The sequence below is a fragment of the Phascolarctos cinereus genome, unplaced genomic scaffold, assembly GCF_003287225.1.
Source record: "Phascolarctos cinereus isolate Bilbo 61053 unplaced genomic scaffold, phaCin_HiC Scaffold_5;HRSCAF=322, whole genome shotgun sequence".
Taxonomy (NCBI): Eukaryota; Metazoa; Chordata; class Mammalia; order Diprotodontia; family Phascolarctidae; genus Phascolarctos; species Phascolarctos cinereus.
The window spans coordinates 246170905-246186678 of NW_027555958.1; positions in this window are offsets into that span (position 1 = coordinate 246170905).

A 15774-nucleotide genomic window follows, 5' to 3' on the forward strand; every position below is an offset into this window, starting at 1 on the left:
CATACCCCTATACCTTCTTTTTTTTTTCTTTTTCCCATTCAATTGCTTTCCAGTCACAAAACCCAGGACAACAGATCTTTCTTTCCTAAAGTACCTGATTTTGGTCATGCTTCACTTTGTCCCTTACAGGACAAACAGTCATGTAAAGTAAGTGGTAGAATAATGTCCAAGCCTTTATGTTGCTGCCCATATCCAGAACATCTGTTGGTGTAACTAGGACAAGTTTGGTCCCTGGGTGGCTTTACTTGAGGGCAATCACCCTTGCAGTGTTCCTTGACTATTGCTTCTCTGTTCTCTACACAAGAGCTGGGGGAGAAAGGATTTGTTGACTGTGCCAATGGGGCATGGGGCAGACTATTTAACAACCACTAATAGCTTACATGAAAGCTGCTTGTGGAGCAACCAGAGAGGAAGTAAGGGTAGGGCTTAATAGCTACTTTTATTGAAAGATATAGAATCCATAGAGCTTCCTACATTTCAAGCGAGTTCCTCCCTGATTCAGCACTACTCTGTGCCCTCCCCTGGCAGCAGCCTTCCTACAATGGTCTCATAGTATCTCAGGTCTTGGCTGCTATCCGGCCTTGAGTCTTGAGATCTCAGGTTTCTTTCTCAGGTCTCCTACCTCCTGCCCTCATCCTTATCCCTGCTCCTTCTCAAGGCACTGGTATTGCAAACAAGGACCTTGCTATTCCATACCACATAGTATGATATCATAACTCTCCTTATAAGCACAGTTTATTAAATTTATCCAAGAACAGCTTTATTTTCCATTGATTACAAATTGAAATCAGAGTTGATGGAAAATAACCACAAATGCTAGAGTAACCTTTACCCAAAGGACTCAAGGATCTCCAGGCACTCACAGTCACTCTCTCCATTATTGATTTTTCCTTGCACTGCAAATCTTCCTTGAGCCTCCGCCTGCACTTCTAGGATCTGCCAGCAGATGGCACTTCTTTACCTTTCTTCTGTCACAGGCTCCATCTTAGCATTGAAGAAGAAAACACATTAAGGCATTCCTGTTGTGGAAGGGGCACAGTTTCTCCTGTTTTATAGCTGAAATGCAGTGCTAGAAAAGTTTGCCCCAGCTCTCAGACCTCTCTCATGCTTTTCAGGTCCTACCACCCTCTGGCCTCACATAAGAATTCATTCAGGAATCAGGAACATATTCTGTCCTTTTCGTTTTTGAATGGGTCTCTATACCAACATGGTGCTAAACGCATGGACTCTACCTCCTTCCTCTAGACAAACAAGAATTGTTTTCCCTATTTGAATCAGCATTTCTCAGAGTTCTAGAAGTTTGATAACATTCCAATTTCCCTTTAATTGTATCACTAGCCCCACAAGTCCCTCTGAGTCACAACTGGGTATGGACAGTTATTTTAATTGCTTGGAGCTACTACCCACTACCTCTAGAAGTAGACAGAGAAGGAAAAGTAATCCCCCACCTGTACTGCACATCTGTAGACATTCTTAACATGAGTAGCTGGGGGGTGAAATGATTTTCCCTGTCCCTTTCCACTCTGCTGTGACCCCCTGCAGATCACTCTGCTTGGCATTATTGTGATAGGCCTAAAGAGAAGTGTGATTACAATTATTCTCTATAACATCTGTTGATGTCACTGGCTGACAGCACTTAAGTTAAATATTTCTGACAACTAAAACAATTATAATCATAATTGATAGTTTGCTACAAAGCCACTTGGTACATGGATACTGAGGTCTCCATGTCTCTATATATTTCATATATATATAATATGTGTGTATGCATATGTATGTATATATGTATGTTTGTATGTGTATATCTATATCTATATCTCCATACATATATATGGATATATATATATATATCCATATATATCACCACATACATGATAGATTGATCCATTGATTTTTGTACTCAGAACCAAGAGTACTTGGCCATCCAAGTACCCTGAGGCCAGGAGAAGGTGTTTGTGTGTCCAACAATGGACATATCTAGCAGGAGTGGGCTGCTGGCAAAGAAAGCTCCCACGTCAGAGTGGGTGGCCACCCAGAAGAAGATTGGTTCAGACTTGGGTATTTGATTAAACACTGCTAAGCAAAGGTGAAATATAAAATGGCTGATTGGCGGTCCTGAAAACTTGGTTATGTGCTAATCCATTATAACAATAGTTATAAGTAAAATGGCTAAATCCTGTTAATCCTGGTATTTCTGGTCATTCAAGATATAATCCTTCGTGTTCAACTTTTCTCTGTGTGCAGAATAAACTTCCTGCCCCATAGCAGATTAATTTAGTACACTGAGCATTTCTTTTATTCCCCCTCCCCCTTTGGGGGAATCCTTAGAATTGTAAGCCATATTCTAACTTACTCTAAGCAAAATTATTCCTCTCTCCACCCCAGTCATATTGGATGGGGTAATTCCAAAATCCTCAGGATTGGAGCAAGTCCAAATCTCACAGCTGAGTACAGAGCAAGGAGGGTGAATGTCTCAGCCCCCTGGGCCCAGTTGATTGGTGCCTCAGTTCTGGATGCATATTTGGGAAAATGTTTGCTAACAGAAAAGACTAACCCTGTAACAAAGTAAGTAACTGTCTTTAAAGAAATAACTGGTTCCGTATATGGAGAGAATTTAAGGTATACCTAAGTCTCTATACCATATGTTCTTTGAACAAGCTCAAACAATCAGCAGGCATTTATGGAACACCTACTATGTACCAGGCACTATCCTGGATGATGGGGGATCAAAGATAAAATGAAACAGTCCCTGCCTTTTAGAAATATTTTATCAGGGGAGACAGCAAGGACATATCAGTATATATATAATGTGTATACCAAATAAATTCAAAGCATTTGGTGGGGGGAGGGAGACACTAGCTGGGAGTTTCAGGAAAGGCCTTGTGGAGGAGATAGAGCTTGAACTGAGCTTTGAAGGAAACCAGAGATTTTAAGAGGTAGAGGAAAGGTGTAAGGGCATTTCAGTAAAAGCAGAGGATGAGTCCTCAGTGGTATACCTTGAAAGAAATGGAGCAATGGTATGTTCCTGGACAAGGCTGGAAGGGCTACACAACTAATTGGTAGAGAAGAGGAGGGGTGACTGTAGATGGGAGGAGAGGATCAGGAAAAAGAGAGAGCTCTGGGGCTATAGCATCTGACAGAGAAGGCCAAAAAATTAAAGGAATAACCACAAAGATTAAAGAAGCTAAGAAAACAGGAAAAGAGACAACGTCAAAAAGATTTGAGAAAGCAGATAATAGAGTTGAGAAAGCAATGGCCGAAGAGACCAGATGAATATTTTAAATGCAGAAAAACGTAAAAGTTTTTTTTAAAAAAGCAGGAATTCAATGTTATTTGAACATCATACAACTCACTCTAAATGTAACTTATCCCATCTGCCACACAACTCTGGTGCAAAGTACAAGGTTTGTGATAACTATACATGTAGTTCGGGGAAAGGAACTAAAGAAAGCAAGAGAGAGGAACAGAGAAATGACATTGGTACCTAGGCAATGCTGAGGGTGCACATGTAGGCAGTTTCTACACTTGGTATGCTGTTTTGAGTCAGAATTTATTTTTTAAAATCTTATTTAATATTTTCTTTTTCCCAATTCATGTAAAAACAATTTTAGCATTCTTTTTTCTTCAAATTTTGAGTTCCATATTCTCTCCCTCTCTCCCTTTCCTTGTCTCATTAAGAAGGCAAGCAATTTGACATAGGTTTTACATGTATAGTCCTGCAAAACACATTTTCAAAGAAGTCATTCTGTGAAAGAAAACATAGACAAAAAAATAAAGAAATTAAAGAAAAAGTATCTTTGATATGCATTCAGGCTCTACCAGTTCTTTGTCTGGAGATGGACAGCACCTTTCATCCTAAGCCCTACAGGATTGTCTTAGATCATTGTATTGCTGAGAACAGCTAAGTTACTCATAGTAGTTCCATATAATATTGTTGTTACTGTGCACAATGTTCTTCTGGTTTTGTTCGTTTCACTTTGCATCAGGTCATGTGAGCATTTCTTGGTTTTTCTGAGAGCATCCCACTCATTCTTTCTTTCTTTTTTCCATTGTATTATTACCCCCGCATACTTAATAGTATTTTATTTTTTCCAATTACATGTAAAGCTAGTTTTCAACATTCACTTTTATAAGATTTTGAGTTCCAAATTTTTCTCCCTCCCTCCTCTTCCCCTTTTTCAAGGTGGCAAGCAGTCTGACATAGGTTATACATGTGCAATCACAATATTCAATTGGTCATGTTGTGAAAGAAGAATCAGAACAAGAGGGAAAAACCACCAAAAAAAAGGGAAAAGAGTATCCTTCAATCTGCATTCAGACTCCTCATAATTCTTTCTCTAGATGTGAATAGCATTTTATATCAAGAGTCTTTTGGAATTGTCTTAGATCATTGTAGCTGAAAAGAGCTGCGTCTATCACAGCTGATCATTACACTATGCTGTCATTACTGTGTACAATATTCTGGTTCTGCTCACTTCACTTTGCATCAGTTCATGGAAGTCTTGCCAGGTTTTTTCTGAAACCCACCTGCTCATTCCATTCCATTCACACACCACTATTTGTTTAGCCATTCCCCAATTGACAGGCATCCTTTCAATTTTCAATTCTTTGCCACCATTAAAAGCTGCTATAAATATTTTTTTTACACACAGGTCCTTTTCCCTTTTTTATCTTTTTGGGATACAGACCTAGTAGTGGTGTTGCTTGATCAAAGGATGTGCATGGCTTTATTGTCCTTTGGGCATAGTTCCAAATTGCTCTCCAGAATGGCTGAATTAGTATACAACTTCACCATATGGTGGAGAAAGACAGCTCTTCTCATGTCTTTCTAGAGTATTTTACTTCAGTAACCTCAAGTGTGATTGACCTCTTCCATCTTGCCCCTTGAAGCTGGAAACCAAAAATGCCCAAAGTGACTTGAAGCTTGAAAAGTCCCAAAGAGACTGAAGAAGGCTGGAGCTCTCCTGTCTCCCCCCCCACCCAATTCTGTCCTACCTCTCATGTAGGGCAGAACCTTTGTCTCTACCAATAAGGAAAGAGTCCCTAGCTTTGGGACAGGGGTTATGTATATATAACTAAACTGAGATTCAGAAATATTGCCTATGGTCACACATCTAGTATACACTGAACCCCAGGTTTGCCACTGCTCTCTCCACTACATTATACTGTAGAATGAATGAATGAATGAATGGTCATTGATTAATCACTCTGTGTATACCAGACATTTACTAGTCACAGGAGATACTAATGCCAAAAATAAAAGAGTTCCATTTTGACTAAGAAAAGAGAATACATGTATAAGAGTGGTGACCAAGGAGGGGTGTTTTGGTGAAAGAATTCACTGGGATGGTCAGTAGAGTCACAACAATTGGTCCAAAGGAGGAGTCTAGATAAGGTGATGGAAAAATTTTGAAATGAGAGAAACTTTCATGAAAGAGGCACCTGAGATAGGTCTGGAAGGAAGAGCAGGAATTCAAGAAAGAGAAATATGAGGGAAAGAAGTTCCAGGCCTAGAGAATAACCTATGCTAGTGCCCATAAGAAACTCAGATGGCAGAATAGGAAGCGCAATAGCTAATCATCTTTTTACACACACACACACACACACACACACTCACATACACACACTTACCAGTAATTCACTTCATTAGATAATCATTGAGTCTTAGTGTTTACACAGCACAGACTTATATGTGCTTGTTTTCTGCCTTCCCACCACTACCCAAGGACCTAAGTTGGCTATGTCCTAGATAATGTTGCCCATACCCTCACAGAAAATTATCTTCTTAGCTGTACTCTTAAGTCAGACTTATTGAGAGCAAAAACAGTACAAGGTGTGAATTATGTAAGTTAGCAAGTCACATAGGGCTCAATAAGACCCAGTCCAGAGGCCAGTGATGTCCAGCTCAGGAGCAAACCCAGCATAGGGCCTTGAACATATTTAGCATTTAATTCATGTTAGTGCCATTGAACCATAGTTTCACTGAGATCCCTATATAAAGTCCTTGAGTCCAATGTGCTTTTTGTCTAGGGTCCTTTTGTCTGCACCCCTCAGAAGTCTACGTTCTTCACTCCTATTCCTAACTGAGGTTACTGATTTTCTCCAGTCTCAAAATTATGTCTTTTTGTTGGTCCCAATTGTGTATTGAAGTTAACTTTTTTTTTTCTTTTTCAAATGTTGCCTTGGGTTGTGTCTAATGAGAAGTGGTGCACTTAATATATGGCCAAATATACCCAATTATATCAAAGATGCCCCTGGATCTGACCCATGCAGTGCAATGAGTGACTGACCACGACCACAACATCACTGATTGTGACTGGATTCCTATTTTGTTGATTGTGAAAGTGAGATGGACCCCACGTAGGAGTTAGAATCACACAAATGTAGATTTTTCACCCGCTTCTGAAAAGCATGTCTCATTCCAATCCTCAGAGACAGAATTTTTGTCACAAAGACCTCATCTCTCGTATAAGGAGATATGTAGAGGTAAGAATTTAATTGGTTTTTGAATTTCAGACTGTGGCAGATCAAGTCTCTGATCCTGTCTGAAATGGTAAAGGGAGTTTCTATTGGCTCCTAACACAGGTGGTATGGTCAGGAGCTGAATCTATATACTCCCCTCCTATTACTGTATATCCCTCGTTCAGTGCTCTGGAGTCTCTCAAGAGGAGCTGGTGCATTCAAGACTGCAGCAGTACTGGGGATGTCAGGATGGCCTTAGAAAGACTTGCTACTGCCCAGATGCTAGCTCTCCTTTTCTTCAGTTTCCTGTTGACCAAGTCTGGTAAGATTTCACTTTCCTTCTTCCACAGGGTCTGCACTGTTAGGAGTTGGACTGAGTTGGACTGGGCTGCTGGACTTGGGATAAAATTTTCAGCCAGAAAGTCATAATACTTTTCTATCTGTTTTGGGGAATGCAAGGAAATTACAATATCCAAATGTCTTTTCTTCTCTTTTGAACGGCCTTCTCAATTAGGTTTATAGGAGGATTATTCACCAGGAAAGATTGTATTTGGTCCCAGAATTAGATTGTAAGGTCACCAACTGTCCCAGGAATCAGCTGAGCTTTCTTGTGACTTCTAATATGGCAGATGGTCAAGGAACTAATAGGAGACACATGACTCTGCATCATTTAGGCCCCACTGCCCTGCTGCCTTTGGCCTGCTTTGAGGCCTCACCTCATTGCCATACCATCCTTTTAAATGACTAAAGGAAATTTAAAATTATTGTCAAGTGTCAAATTCAGCATATAAGTATATGGAAAGAAGGCTTCATACATGAAGCAGATAGAGAGATGCCCTGACCTAGTTACTCAACCCATTAGGCAATAGATAGCCTTTGTTGAGATTGTGCTGGCTGGGCTGGGCTGACTAGCTGGGAGATCATTGTTAGTCTGTGAAATGACCTAAGGTTTTGTATGGCCTCTGTGACTGGGAGAAGAGATATAGTGATATCAGCTACTACACGATCTACATGACTCTGTACCTGGTGCCTAGGTCAGAGCCCCAATCTAGGGCTTGTGCTTTTAAGACCTGTACCAGTCAGTTTAACTACAAGGGATTACATCCTTCCCATAATCAAAGTGTTTTGCAAATATTTTGCTCCAGAGGTAGTTTTGAATTAGGCCTCCCAGCATCTAAGGGACTGGTCAAGCCCATCCGCATTTTATAGATGATGAATCTGAGAGTAAGTAATGTCACCTGACATCTCCCAAGAATCTCTGTTATGGACAGAGAGAAATGGATCTGGGATCTGGCCACAGGCTCAGGAGTCCATAAACTCCTCTAATTACTCCCTAATTTTATATTCCAAGGTGACTGATTATAAGCTTCCCATGAGTGCACAGAATTTCACATACTCTTTTAATTCCCAGCAATCACAACCCCTGTTCATAGTAGGTGCTCAGTAAGGATACATTCACTGGTTTCGTTTGTGCTAACCTTCCCAGGGGAAGAAATTGAGCAACTTACATGCCTCTATTGCTTCCATAAAATAAACTCTTAGCCATAATGGAAACAATATTGATTGTACTCAAGAGACCTTGGTTCTGACACTAGTGATGTAAATTTCAGAAAGCTACTTTACCACTTTCAACCTCATTATTCTCTCTTGTCAAAAGAGAGGGGCTTGGAGAAATTTTCTATGAGGAGTTTTTCTGCTCTGAAATGTTAAATATTTCATGGCTCTCTCCCACTGTCTGTCTTGGCTCCCTACTACTTCATTCCCATTTCACTGAGAGGAAGGATACACATACTATTTTAGCTTTGGGATGTACCTAGCAGGCATTAGATGTATTCAGGGAGCAAGACAGGGTTGGATTTCCGGTAAAAATATTTTTGACTCAAATATCTGTTAAGTACCTGCTATGGGCCAGGGAAATGCTGGAGATATAAAGATACTAGTAGTGGAAGGGAAACATGCACACTGAAAAGTTAAGGCAAAATATCTACAGGGCAGACCCAAAGTAACTGTTTTTAGAGGGGGAAGACTTCCAGGAATTGGGATGATCAGGAAATCAAGAGGTTTGGATTACATAATTTGAGGTAAAACATGAAGGGATCTGGGAATTCCAAGAGGCATTAATAGATAAGGAGACCATTCCCAATGTGGGGGACAAGCTGCAAAAGGAAGAGGATGGGCGACAGAACATCATGTTTACAAAACAGCAAATAGTCTAGTGTGACTACAGCACAGACTGAATGAGGAAGAATAATCTGAAATCATTCTAGGAAGATAAATTAGAACTAGATTGGAAAGGCCTTCAAATGTCAAACAGAGGGGTTTGTGTTTTATTCTAGAAGCCAAAAGGGGGAGCCAGTGGACATTTGTAAGCAAGATAGTGTCACGGTCAACATGGCAGCTGTCCAGAGGATGGGTTGAAGGGGAAAGACTAGGGGCACACAGACCAATTTGGAAGTTATTGGAATATGTTGATTTGCAGCAAGAGTAACAATAGCCTGAATTTTGATAGGTTTGATTAATATTCAAAGTTCAGTTGATAAAACCATTTCCTAAGGTCCTTTGCCCATGCAGTTTCTGATGGTCCAAAAGATACCTTTTGAAGAATGTTTCTAGGGAAACTGATCCAACTGACCAAACTCCCTCCAGCCCAGAGCTGTGGTGGCTGCAATCCTTGTGAAGGCTATCTCCTCTAGGTGACTCCACTATCTTTCATCTCATTTTCATCTTTACTTTGCAATCTGACTTCCAACATCATCATTCAACTGAAGCAGCTCTCTCCAAAGTAATTACCAATCTCTTAATTGCCAAATCTAATTAACTTTTCTCAGTTCTCATACTTTACAATCTCTCTGTAACCATTGACACTGTCCATCACCATCTTCTCTTTGATATTTTCTTGTCTCTAGAATTTCATGACACTGATCTCTCCTGGTTCTTCTCCCACCTGTTTGACATCTCCTCTTCAATCTCCTCAGGTCATGCCCACTAATCATTGGTGTTCATCCAGGGTATGGCCTGGGCTCTCTTCCCTTCATTGTCTATACTGTCTCACTTGATGATCTCATCAACTCCACTTGGTGAAATTATCATCTCTATGCAGATGATTTGCAGATCAATCTATTCAAGCCTAACCTCTGTTCTGACTTCCAGTCTCACATCTCCTATTCCCCATTGGACATCTTGAATGAGATGCTCTGTAGACATACTAAATTTAATATGTCCTACACCTTCCCATTTTTGTAACTTTCCTATTACTATGGAAGCTACCACCATCCTCCCACAGTAACCTAGTCCTAAGTTTCATTCTCAACTCTTCATTCCATTTTGCCCCACCATATGCAATTAGTTGCTAAGTCCTACTGATATCACATTTCTCATGAGTTCCCCCTTCTTTTTTTCTGACACTGCTACCACCTGGATGCAGACTCATATTACCTTATGTCTGGTCAATTGCAAGGGCCTTCTGGTTGGTTACTCCATCTCAAGTTTCCATTCCAGTTCATCCTCCACTCAGCTGTTACATTTATCTTCCTAAAGTACAAGTCTGTCATGTTACCTCCCCACCCCCAAACAATAACTTCAGTGATTCCAAATTATGTCTGGGATCAAATATCAAATTCTCTGAAATCCAAAGCTTTTCATATCCCAGCCCCCTTCTACTTTCTAGCCTTCTAATACTTTAATTCCCTCCACATACTTTTCAATCTAGTGACACTAATCTCTGCTATTCTTTGTACAAGACACTCTATCTTCTGACTGTGCATTTTCACTGGGTCTCCCCATGTCTGTAACTCTTTCTCTTCTGATTTCTATCTCTTGCCTTCCCTGGTTTCATTCATGTCCCAGATGAAGTCCGGCTGTCTACACAAAAACCTCATATTATCCACCCTCTTAATGCTAGTGCTATTCCTCTCTTGATTATCTTCAATCTATCTTTTAAATTAATTTTTTATTTTCCCAATTACATGTAAAACAAATTTTTAACTTTCATTTTTTATAATTTTGAGTTCAAAATTCTCTCCCAACCTTCCTTTCCTCCCCATCATTAAGAAAGTAACCAATTTGATACCGGCTATACATGTACAGTTATGCAAAAAAAATTTCTATTTCAGTCATTATTGTGAAAGAAAACGCAGAATGAAAACCTCAAGAAAAATAAAGAAAGTAAAATAATAGTATGCTTTCATATGCATTCAGATTCCATCTTTTCTTTCTCTGGAAGTGGATGGCATTTTTTATTGTAAGTACTTCATAATTATCTTAGATCTTTATATTTCTGGGAAAAGATAAGTCATTTACAGTTGATCATCATACAGTATTACTGTTAGTGTTTATAACATTCTCCTGGTTCTGCTGACCTCACTTTGCATTAGTTCATGTAAGTTTTTCAAAGTTTTTCTGAAAGCATCCTGCTCATCATTTCTTACAGCATAATAGTATTCACTAACCGTCATATACCACAACTTGTTCAGCCATTCCCCAAATTGATGAGCATTCCTTCAATTTCCAATTCTTTGCCACCACAAAAAGAGCTGTTATAAATATTTTTGTGCAAACAGGTCCTTTTTCTTTTTCCTTTGATTTCTTTTAGACACAGATCTATTAGTGTCATTGCTGGATCAAAGGGTATGCACAGTTTTATAGCCCTTTAGGTATAGTTCCAAATCACTCTCCAGAATGGTTGGATCAGAGCACTGGCCCTGGATTTAGGAGGACCTGAGTTCAAATCCATCCTCAGACATAACACTTACTAGCTGTGTAATCCTGGGCAAGTCACTTAACCCCATTGCCTAGCCAATAAATAAATAAATACATAAAGTCTGAAAACTGTATAATGTTTGGGGGCAGCTAGATGGCACAGTGGATAGAGCACTGGCTCTGGAGTCAGGAGGACCTGAGTTCAAAACTGGCCTCAGACACATTAAAAAAAAAACTCACTAGCTGTGTGACTCTGGGAAAGTTACTTGACCCCATTTGCCTCACTAACAAAAAACAAAAACAAAAACAAAAACAAAATGGTTGGATCAGTGCACAGCTCCACCAACAGTGCATTAGTGTTCCAAATTTTTCACATACCCTCTAACATTTATCATTTTCCTTTTCTGTCATATTAACCAATCTGATAGGTGTGAGGTAGTACCTCAGAGTTGTTTTAATTTGTATTTCTCTGATCAATAGTGATTTAGAGCACTTCTTCATATGACTATAGTTAGTTTTGATTTCTTCATCTGAAAACTGCCTTTTCATATCCTTTGGCCATTTATACATTTGACTCAGTAGAGACATGTTTGAGAAACTTTATCAAAGAATTTTGCTATAAAATTTTTTCCTGTTTTTTGTCTTCCTTCTAATCTTGGCTGCATTGGTTTTGTTTGTGCAAAAACTTTTAATATTTAATATAATCAAATTTATCCATTATGAATTCTTCACAGATCTGACAGGTAAACTATTCCATGCTCACCTAATGGTATCACCCTTTATGTCTAAATAACATGTCCCTTTTATGGAAATCTCTTACCCTATGAGAAAATAGGAAGGAAGGGGATAAGAGAGCTGGGGAATGATGAAGGGGAGGGCAGATTGGGGGAGGGAGTAATCAGAAGCAAACACTTCTGAGGAGGGACAGGGTCAAAAGAGAGAATAGAACAAATGGGGATTGGGATAGAATGAAGAGAAATATAGTCAGTTTTCCACAACATGACTACTATGGAAGTGTTTTGCATGATTACATGTGTATAACCTCTGTTGAGTTGCTTTCTTCCAATGAGAGTGGGTGGGAAGGGAGGAAAGGAGAAAATTTGGAACCCAAAGTTTTCAAAACAAATATTAAAAATTGTTTTCACGTGCAACTAGGAAACAAGATATACAGGCAGTAGGATATAGAATTCTATTCTGCCCTACAGGAAAATAGAAGGGCAAAGGGATAAGAGAAGGGGGGGATAGAAGGGATGGAAGATTAGGGAAAGGGGTATTGAGAAAGCACACCACCTTGGGGTGGGGAGAGTGAAGAGAGAGGGAGAAAATTTGGAAGTGGAGAAACCTGCGGAAGTGAATGTTGAAAACTAAAAGTAAAATAATTTTTAAAAAATGTTATGCTCCTTTCGACCTTATATTGCTATATAGTGTCATGTGATGGTATATACCTAGTTTCTGCCAAATTGATTTTCAATTTTCTCAACAGCTTTTTCCAAATAGTGAGTTCTTGTTTCAAAAGTCTGGATCTTACTGTTTAAGAAACATAAGATTACTCTGGTCACCAAGTACTGTGCATTGTGTACTTAATGTATTTCACTGATCTACCACTCTATCTATTAGGCAGTACCAGGTTATTTTGATGATTACTACTTTGTAATACTATTTGAGATCTGGTATGACTAGGCCCCCTTCCTTCACTTTTTTTTTACATTAATTCCTTTTATATTCTTGACATTTTGTTCTTCCAGATGAATTTTTTCACTTTTTCTTGCTCTAAAAATATTTTTGGTAGTTTGATTGGTATGGTACTGAATGAGTAAATTAGTTTAAGTAGAATTGTCATTTTATTACATTGGCTTATCCTACCCATGGGCAATTGATATTTTCTTCCAGTTGTTTAAATTTGACTTTCTTCATGTGAAATGTGTTTTATAATTGCATTCATATAGTTCTTGGGTTTGTCTGGGCAAGTAGACTCCCAAGTGTTTTATATTGGCTGTAATTATTTTAAATGGAATTTCTCTTTCTATGTTTTGCTGCTAGACTTTGTTGGTAGTATATGGAAATACTGATGATCTACTTGGGTTTATTTTATATCCTGCAGTTTTGCTGAAGTTGTTGATTATTTCAAGTAGTATTTATTAGTTGATTCTCTGGGATTCTTCAAGTATATCACCATATGATCTGCAAAGAGTGACAGTTTGTTTCCTCATTGCCTCTTCTAATTCCTTCAATTTCTTTTTCTTCACTTATTGCTATAGCTAGTATTTCTAGTGCAATGATGAATAATATCATGCTCAAAGTGGGCATTCTTGTTTCATTCCTGATCCCATTGGGAAGGCGTCTAGCTTATCCCCATTCCAAATAACACTCAGTGTTGTTTTAGAAAAATACTACTTATTTTAAGAAAAGCTCTATTCCTATGCTTTCCAGAGTTTTTAATAGGAATGAGTGTTGTATTTTGTCAAAATAGCTTTCTGGATCTGTTGAGCTAATCATATGATTTTTATTTACTTTGTTTTTTGTATGATCAATTATACTGATGTTTTTTCTTAATATTGAACCAGCCCTGTATTCTTGGTATAAATCCCACGTGCTCATAGTACATGAATATCTTTATGATATATTGCCGTAATCTGCTTGATAGTATTTTATTTAAGTTTTTTCATCAATATTCACTAGGGAAATTGATCTGTAGTTTTCTTTCTCTGTTTTCACTCTTCCTGGTTTATGTATCTGTGTCATATTTGTGTCATAAAAGGGATTTGGTAGAATTTCTTTTTTGCCTGGTTTTCCAAATAGTTTATGCTTTGGAATTAGTTGTTGTTTGGTAGAATTCATTTGTGAATCCATTTAGTCCTGGGGATTTTTTTTTTAAGAAACTTATTGATGGCTTATTCAACTTACTTTTCTAAAATAGGATTATTTAAGTTTTCTACTTCCTCTTCTGTTAATCTGGGAAATTTATATTATTGTAAATATTCATCCATTCTACTTCGGTTGTCTGATTTGTTGGCACATAATTGGGCAATAGAGTTCCTAATAATTACTTTAATTTTCTCTTCATTGGTGGTGAATTCAACTTTTTCATTTTGATACTGGTAATTTGGCTTTCTTCTTTCTTTTTTAAAATTGAAATAACCAATACTTTATCTATTTTATTGTCCCTCCCACAATAAAACCAGCTCCTAAATTTATTTATTAGTTTAATGGTTTTCTTACCTTCAATTTTATTCATCACTTCTTTAATTTCCATGATTCCCAATTTAGGGTTTAATTTTGGATTTTAATTTGTTTTCTTTCTAGCTTTTCGTTGTTGTTGTTATTGTTGCATGTCTATTTCATTTATTTCTTCTTTCTCTATTTTGTTGATATAAGCCTTTAGAGATATAAGCTTTTCCGTAAGTATTCTTTTGGCTGTATCCCTTAAACTTTGGTATGTTGTCTCATTATTATCTTTAATGAAATTATTTACTGTTTCTATGATTTTGTATTTGACCCACTCATATTTTAGAATTAGATTATTTAGTTTTGAATTAATTTTCAATCTATGTTTCCATGTCCCTTGATTTAATGTAATTTTTATTGCATCACTAATACATAGTCAGTTTTTGTGTAGGTGTCATGTACTACTGAGAAAATAGTCTGTCATATCTAACTTTTCTAACATTTTACTCAGCTTCTTAAATTCTTTTTTGCTTATTTCTTAGTTAGATTTATCTAATTCTGAGAGGGGAAAATTGAGGTCCCCCACTAGTATAGTTTTATTATCTATTTCTTCCTGTAACTCATTTAACTTTTCCTTTAAGAATTTGGATGCTATACCATTTGGTACGCATACATTTAGTAGTGATACGATATCATTGTCTATGGTACCTTTTAACAAGATGTAGTTTCCTTGCTTATCTCATTTAATCAGATTTATTTTTGCTTTTGCTTTGTCTAAGATCATGATTGCTACCTCAGTTTTGTTTTTTACTTTAACTGAAACATAACAGATTCTGCTCCAGCTCTTACCTTTACTCTGCATGCTATTCTCTGCTTCAAGTGTGTTTTGTGTAAACAACATGTTGTAGGATTCTAGTTTATAATCCACTCTGTCTGCTTCTTTTTAATAGGTGTTTGCTTATTTTCCAGCCTATTTCTTGATGTTTCATTCTTTGTTAGAATTGGTCTCTCCTCCTGTGGTAGAGGTGACACTGTCAGAAACATCACCGCTTTCCTGGCTTGTACTCTGGTCTGAGAGTAACTACAATTACAGTTTTCCACCTTGGAACTCTGCCTAGTGTCCTGATCTCCTGTGGCTGGGATCTCTAATGTGCAAATGCTCCTCCTTGCCCTAGGACCATGACCTAGAACTGAGTATGGGCAATGCAACAGAGTCCTGCACCCAGTGCCAGCAAAGGGTCCCTTGTAATCTCTTTCTGACCAGTTGTCCAACCCTCTTATTGTCTCTGAGCTGAGAGTTCCAGAAGACACTGTCACAAATTCAGTTGCCTCCAAGGCCTGCTTCTGGATAGTGCTGGATGCGGCCTACTACTTGCTGCCTTATGCAAGGGCATAGGGCCTCAACTGCAGGCTTACCATGCACTGGGCTGCATTTCCCTCTTACCTTTG